General features: G+C 39.8%; 1 protein-coding gene across 1 annotated transcript in view; it reads right to left on the bottom strand.

Annotated features, from left to right (window-relative positions):
* The window catches only part of LOC134879212 (chemokine-like protein TAFA-2), a 122218-nt gene extending 114045 nt beyond the window's left edge, over window positions 1–8173 (bottom strand). The window contains exons 1-3 of the mRNA XM_063905577.1: window positions 8159–8173; window positions 7514–7799; window positions 7297–7429 (exon numbers count right to left, since the gene is read on the bottom strand). The gene's annotated coding sequence lies outside the window, so the exon portion shown is untranslated. The remainder of the gene's footprint in view (window positions 1–7296; window positions 7430–7513; window positions 7800–8158) is intronic.
* Window positions 8174–8358: the final 185 nt, after the last annotated feature.

The raw sequence follows: 8358 nt of genomic DNA on the forward strand, positions 1-8358 counted from the left end.
ACTGAATTTCCCTTCTGGGGATAATACAAGTTGATCTTAATCTAATAACTACAGCAGCTGTGACAATCTGTTCAGTCAGATGAACAGTAGGAATGAACTGAAGAAGAGCCAAAGGAAAAATAAAGAGATATTTAGGTATCATGTAGAGACTTCTCTTTATATCATTTATATTTTGTTAACTGGACTTCAAAGTGGACTTCTTCTTCACAATGTACATTTTACATTCATATTTAATTTAATATGCTATTCCTTGCAGATTTAATATAAATAATATCCTACTTTTAAATTGTGTTAGCTGTAATTCGGCCCTGTTTATTTGTCAGATTTCTATCTTTCACGGTCAACTTGTATATATTTTTACTTTTTAGTTCTGTTTGTTTTCTATTCTTTTTATCATCAAATGATGTGCGATGCCTTTAAACATGCTGCTGTAACACATTTGGGATCAATAAAGTATCTTATCTTAAGTGGACACTTAAATAGAGGAAATTATTTCCTAATTGAACGAGGCCACAGTTAACTACGTTTTGAAAAAAATCCACCACATGAAATAGTTTTATTTCTCAAACTACAGGCTAGCCTATCAAATCACTCAGTGGATAATCTCTTGGACCAGCATGGCGGTTTGGTTTGTGAGGGCTGTGCTGACGAACCATGACGTGACGTGTGTGTTGGAGCAGAGGCCTGTCGGTGCTCAGTGAAGACTTGGTAACGGAGAGCACTGCGACCTTGGCCGCGACCTGAGCGGACCGTAATGAGTTGTGAACTTTGCCGGGGCTCAGTATTATTGTGGTTTCTAGAGTGCTGAGAGCTGGTAAACAGGATATTGAGTCCCAGATGGGTTTGGCTCACATCATGAAAGAACTGAAGGCCCACAGCTCTGCACCATCCGGCAGCAGGGGGGAAGGGGGTGAGAGTGGGGAAGAGAGATGTTTTTGCAAAGTGTGTGTTGGTGTGTTTGTTCAGAGACTGGACTTATCCTGCGTGACGGGGGCATGGCCACACACATAGAACACTAAGAAGCTGCAGGAGAGATAAAACATCCACACGGGGGGGGGGGCACAGACCAGTGGATCACTCTCTGTCTTTTCCACTCTGAAAAAACATGAAATGTATTGTGTCGACAGATTTCACCTAAGTTGAAAGCAACAATATTCAGTTGAACCTATTCCTATTTAAAGTCAATATGATTGCCTAAGCTAATGCAGTTATGTGAAATGTGTTGCCATAATACATTTAATTCAAGTCAATGTTTCAGTGCAGTTTCTCTCCTGTTGTCTCTCCTTCCCTCTGCATTAAGACAGTATCTCAGCTGAATAAAGTCTGACTGGTGGGTGAGGGTGGAGTAGGATCTCGTACTACACATGCGGCGGGGGTGGGGGGGGATTCTGACAGCAACAAATGTACAGTAGACCTCAGAAGCATGTGCTAAGAAAGCAGAACTCTATTTCAAACCTTTAGAGAAACTCCAAGACGTTTCATCTCATTGGTTAAAGAAATATGAAATATTATTTAGCCTGGGTTATCTTTTAGGAGTGGTGGTCGCCATATATATCAGTAATTGTATGATTTCATGAACTGATTTTAGGCTGTGATCTGAATCTGGGGAATTAAGAACATTGGATTATTCTGCACTTACAGTTTGCGTTCGATGCAAATTGGTGTTGAGTGTGTGTGATGGATGTGTGTGTGACTTATTTCATGGTCATAGATTCAGTTCATGTTGAATGAGGGCTGTACCGAGTATTTTGTTGGTTTGAACTTCATTTATAACGTTCCAATTTGAAATAAACATTACATTTTGCGCAGCTTTTTATTGCATGCTATTAAATAGACGGTGTCAACATAATCACAGTTAAAAGGAAACACATTGTAAGAGAGGGATTTTTAAAATGATTTAACATAAGAAAATAAAGATAATTATTTAAAGGTAATATAAATATACAAAGACCTAAAAACAAGTAGAGTGAGAATATGAGGAAAATCTTCGAATTTGAAGTGAACAGCTGTGCACATTTTAACAAGAGGTAATGCTGAACAGAAATGTGCAAACCATAGATAGGGAGGTGCAGGGCTCACAGTAATGTAACGCATGGTCTTTATGTTTGGGGGGGGTGGTGCAGAAGGAAGATGGGAAGAAGGTGTTTTCATGGTGAGAGGTTTTGGTCCTGATGTGGTCCAAACTATTTTTGTTTTCCAGGGGGGGTTAAAGTATGAGTAAATAAGTAATAAGTGCTGTTTGGAGATTTGGAATAAATGTTTGTGTAAGATTGTTTCGGACTTGTGTGATCCAAACATTACAAACACTGGTAGTAGTGTAAAATCCAAAAGTCAAAGTGTATTAGATGTAAACATTGATGTATTATTTCCAACTTTCACAACATGATAGTATCTCACTAAATATTTGGCTACCGGGGCTAGCAGTTATCGAACAGCACATTCAACTCAATACTATAACTACAAAAAGCAAAAAAAGGCTGATGACGTCCTAAAATATTACACCGACCCTCTGCTCTTCATCTGAAAACCTTCATAGAAGCTTAAATATAAAAAGAAAAACACATGTACAGCTCTATTTGAAAAATGTAAAAAATGCTTGTTGCTTTTAAATTCTAGTCTGTTGCAAATGATAATTTAATGCTGACAGAAGTAGTTTAAGTGTAACTTTTCACCTCCAACTGTATTTTCATTAGCATCAAGTGTTGTAGTTAATATGAATAAACTGGGAACTTGTTCAGGGTTTCAGTAGAAATGTAGATGAGTAAATGGTCCTAACTGAAGTCAGGTCAGTCCTCTGTTCCTCCTGTCACCTCGCACTATGTAATGATCAAAAACATCCCTTAAGTACATGGATAGAAAAATGGCTCGACGCAAAGCATTTGATCAGGGTCCTAAAAAATATATTCCTTGCTAATGTCAGTTTTAGACATGATTTCTAGATGTCTTTGCAACTATATTTAAAATGGTTTAAGACACACTTCCATTATGAACTACTTTTCATTTTTAAATACGCTGCAATTATTTCATCCACGCTGGCTGCTGAACATGCACCTTGATCATCTTAATATACGGATGGGTCCATTTTCAAGTCTGTTGTCAGATCTGTTAGTACATGTGTGCATACTTTCTGGCAAGTACTGCCACTAAAAACATTTCATTATAATCTTTAGTGTCGGACACATGAACGTCAAAATCCTGCTCAGTCACATGGCTCAAGAAATGTCCACAGCAGCCAACATGAAATAATTAGAGGATGGAGAAGAGAAGCAGACAGGTCGGAGTGAAACAAGTACAATGTGTCTCTTTCTGCACAGCTCCTGTTTATTCAAATTAATTTGGATAACTCCAAATGAAACAGAAGGAGTGAGAGAGGAGAAAAGCCCTCACTTCCTGCTCACTAAGACAGCTGCACAGTGGGTGTCAATCATCCTCCATACCTTACACAGAAGCTCCTGACCTCCTCGAGACTAGAGGCCCTCAGGAGCCAAGTGGAATAAATCCCTGGGCGGCCTGTGCTGTGGACTCACCCATCACAAGCTTTCATACCTGAAGGATAAATATGTCCAGTCTCGTCTTCAAGGGTATTTCTTCAGACAATGAGGTAAACCTGCCAGTGGATATGTCATCAACAGTTTGCAGCACGTATATGCACATCCTGCGTCCGACGTGCTGTTGAAGGCAGGTTGCTCAGCAGTTCTAAGATAATTTTCTTGAATTTTTAAATCAGGAGGGTGGTTCCATGGGTCCAGAAATCTCACGACCCTCACCGGGCACACTAAAAAAACTGAGACGTTGAATATAACTGAATTTGGTTAGTAACAAGCAATAACGTTAAGTTTAATAAAAAAACAGTAGGTTCCACTTAATATTATTGCTTTCAACTAACTTAATACAGTTACATGTGAGATCTGTTGACATTATACATTGAATCAAAGACTACGTTTCAGGTTTTATAGTGCAGATTTATGCTTGTGTCACATGTGAAACCAAAATTCCACAATTACTTTTTTTGTTGATTGCGTAACTTAAGTAACCTTCGTACAAAAGTTAAATAACATACCAAACATATGCTTTAACGAAACCTTATCTGTTCCTTAACAAGAATTTTCCAAATCTACAACATGTTTCAAACCTCTTCTTTATGTGACGGTTCATGTTGACTACTTGCATACATGAATGAATTTACATTAACAGTGTTCTTGTTTTAACTGTTTACTGAACATTAGCAGGTCATGTTGCCGCCTAAACGAACTAACGGTTCTGTTGGAATTCACAGCATTAACAACGTGCTGAAAAGCATGCATCCATTGGTGAGGCATGGTGCACTGGGGAATGAGAATGAAGCGTTCAAGGACACTAAGGACTTGTCCTACGTACATAAGATAAGGTTGGACTCTCACAGAGGCCTGAGGTGACGCCTAGCAAACAGACGAAGAGATCAGCACTCTTCCAGTCCCTCACAGGAATCAGGATATATTCAGGACCGGATAGCTGAGTCAGCAAACAGAGTATTCACATCACAGCTAAGATGTCATCTGCTTTACTTAGTGAATGACTAAGTTGTAATAACTCATTAAAGCGTGTGTTTTTAGTAATGAGTACTGATATGTGTTTTGTCACACATATGTTAACTGTTAGACATTCAGTTCCAGTGTTCTGTGTTTTGTAACATTACAGAAGAGCAGTCGGTCCATGAGCCGCACAGAGAGCCACAGCGGGGAGGGGCAGCAGGGGAAGGAGCAGCAGCGGGGGGGGAGGGGGGTCATCAGGGCGAAGCCTCGGTCACATCGCTGCAGATCAATGCGAGGCAGCGGGAAGGCAAGGTCATGTGACCCTGTGGAGAAAAAGGTGACATTGGCTGACCCGTCGCTGCTGGCCAGACAGCCGGCACCAGGTCTCCCAGCTGGAGGGGGGGTCTGACCTGCTCATGAATGGTGGATGAGCTAATGCTTCAGTTCTAAGGGGCTGTGTGATCTCATGGAGTAATAGCCTGCTAAGTACATTTACTCAACTATTTTACTGAAGTACAACTTACAGATAATAGTTTTTATAACCTACTTTATACTGTACTACCACTCCACTACAATTCAGATGCACTTTTTACTTCACTACATTTATTAGTTACTTTAAAAATTCTGATTAATAAAACCAAATATATTAAACAATATATATATATAAAATAAAAAATGATCATGTATTTTCATAGGTTAAAATAATGTATAAAATCACAGGCTAGCTGCAGTATACAGTATATATAGTTCAGTCAGAGCTCCTCCTTTACCAGCTTCAAGGTAAGAGTATAAACATTAATGGAATAATGATTATACTTAAATATAGTTTCCATGCATACATAATTGCATTCAAAATATATTTAAATACATTTTTTTGCATTTGTGTTCCTAAATTATCAAAATGAAATGTTCTAATTATGCAGAATGAACTGTCCCGAGTGACTGATATAATATGCAGGTTAGTTTGAACCTTTTTATCTAAATATCCAGGTCCTTTAAAAGTTAACAAGATACGTCTGAGGGCTCATGAGATGACTAACAGGATATAATATAAAAATAATAACAAGTTTTAGTCTAAAAATGTTTTTATGAGTGAGCGGAAAGGTCCTATTTAGAAACAGTTCCACTGCGTATTTGCATTGGTCTAACTGAGGGGCCACAGTTTCTGTTTAAGTGATTTATTTTATAGCTTTCCAGTCTTTATAAATATCTTAAAATGAGAACACATGATGTACGCCGGTATTTAGCTCATTTCCATCTGCAGTTCCGGGGCAGGAGCACACACACACACACACACACACACACACAGTACAACTGGATGTCCAATCATTCATAATGACTAAAAACACCTGAGTCAATATGATTGGTTGCTCAGTATCTTCTTGTTTTCTGTATGATGGGAAAATAATAACATTCTTTGTAACACTTTAGCTCCTCTTAAAAGCAAAACTCTGGAAGGGGACTAATGCTGGATATAAGGGGGAAATCAATCAGAGGGGGACGTTTTTCACTCTTTACATCTTTAGTTTTTCAGCCTTTTGAGAATAAATTTGACATGTAAATATTAAAGTTGAACTTTCAGTATTAGTGACAGGTCTAAAAAATATTCACAGCTGGAGAATTCATTTTATGTTTGAGAATCAACTCGACATTGAAAATAAATCAAACTACCATATTCACTGCATATACCATTTGACCTTAATTGTACACATTTAGATTTCAAAATAAAATAAAATGCCCTCTCAAAAAGTTTCTTTATGCCCGAGTTAAACCAAAGCTCAAACCAAAGGGCAGGGGAAAAGAGTAGTAGCTACCTTCTCAGAGTTGATTGCCAGCAGTTCCAACTGTTAAAAACGAATGCTGTAAAAAGTGTGCAGTGAGCAGACACACATCTGTCCTTCTGCTGTGTCTGTCCTCTGTACCATCCCTGACAGCATGCATGTCCTATGTCCCTACTGGTGTGTGTGTGTGTGTGTGTGTGTGTGTGTGTGTGTGTGTGTGTGTGTGTGTGTGTGTGTGTGTGTGTGTGTGTGTGCCACTGTGTATCTGTGTTTCATCATCACAGGACTGGCAGCACTAGCTTCAGCTGAACTCGCATTAGTCTCAGTGCAGGAGGTCAGATCCATACATGGACCTTAACGAGAAGACTTCCTGACAGCAGTCTGCTACAGTACTTCTGGAGAAATATAAAGACAGAATACCACTGTACCGAGAGTGTTTCCCTGACTGTGAGCCTCCATGGACTCCATTAAAGCAGTCACCCCGACCGGGGCTATACTGAGCAATTCATGACTTGGTGAAATAAAGTAAATTGAAATAGTTGTCTTGCTGGAAAACTGCACTTAACTAAAGCGAACTAAAATACTTTTGTTGGAACACAGGATATCATGAGGTGATTATCCAAGGGGGAAACATAGCACATTTATAGTAATGACAAAGTCAAATGAAAACAGTCCTCCCTAAATCCAGTTATCATCCCCTGCAGACCAGCACAGCAACAGAGACTGCAGCGGATGTCTGTCAGTGGAGGAGAGTGAATTTATACTTAATTAGTTCAACTGTTAAAAATAAAAATGTGTAACAATCAAATAGTAGAAGGAAAAATTAACAATCAATGTGTGCTTTACCCAGGAGAATGTGACAGTTAAATCAGCTCTAATAACAGTCAGGTGTCTCAGTCCTGATGAAGACTGATGGAAAATAAAGCACGTGCAATGACTGAGTTTCTTTCAGGAACTCCTAATAGAGAATATCCTCCCGCCGGGGTCGATTGCATGTCTCTTACCTGTAATTGTCCCACTCCCGTCCCGCACCTGAACGCCTCTCACAGCATCGGGGGGGCTGCTAAAATCCACAGGGGGGTCTGGGAGACATTTGGTCCTGGATTTGCGGAAAAAAATCGGGAGTGGTGCCTCTTTCTTTGGGGAGGAAATCAAAGAGCTGTGTCAGAATCAGACATGAGGAAGAGCGTGGACATGTCCGCGGGTCTCGTGCGTCCACACCTCGCACCTGTATCCTGGAGTATCCCCTGACAGTTGCTGACACTCTGTCCCTGCAGCTTTACTGTGTGGTCAGCCGGAGATGAAATATTAATTTCTCAGAGACGAAGCTCCTCTCTGTGCAGCGCGCGCTCCGCCGCCTCGCTCTGTCTGCCCGCTCCGCGCCTCGCGCACTAACTTTATGAGACTCCGGAGCGCAGCGCAGTTACGCAGCCGCTCCCGCTTTACAGTAATCCGATTACTGTCAAGGACTTGTAACATGTTTTCAATTTAAACGTCACAAGGACAGCTAGGGAAAAAAGTTTGCGTTCTTTCTGTTACCCACTGCAAATTATTGAGAGATCAAACACAATGAAACGAAATGATAAAGATAAAGAACAAAGAGATGTTATGATATTCATAAACGTTATAATTACGAGACTTTAAGGCTCTGTATGTTAAAAAAGAAAATTCACTAAACAGTCATTCAGATTTTGTCAGAATACTAGAGACACAATCCCTCATTCAGGAAGTGAAACAGACACAAATGTTGATAAAGTGTGGGAAGAATTAGCACAGTTATTTCTCTGAAATTGCAATGAAGTACTAGATTACTTTAGATAATGTAAGCTTAACTGTCATCATTTGACATAGGCTGAACAAATCCACCTGAAGCAAGTCATTCACAAAATGATTTGTTTTTATGAGCAGTATGATGACAGCTGACTCTGCTCCTCTCATTAACAGTGCGGTACTGCCTCCACGTGGACACTTCCGGTATTACACCAGCCTGTTCCTGACACCTTCCTGCAGAGGAACAGGACACACTGATTCACCTTCAGTAACATTTAAACATACTCAGAACTAAG

The sequence above is a fragment of the Eleginops maclovinus genome, chromosome 17 (genome assembly GCF_036324505.1).
Source record: "Eleginops maclovinus isolate JMC-PN-2008 ecotype Puerto Natales chromosome 17, JC_Emac_rtc_rv5, whole genome shotgun sequence".
In the NCBI taxonomy this organism is placed as follows: domain Eukaryota; kingdom Metazoa; phylum Chordata; class Actinopteri; order Perciformes; family Eleginopidae; genus Eleginops; species Eleginops maclovinus.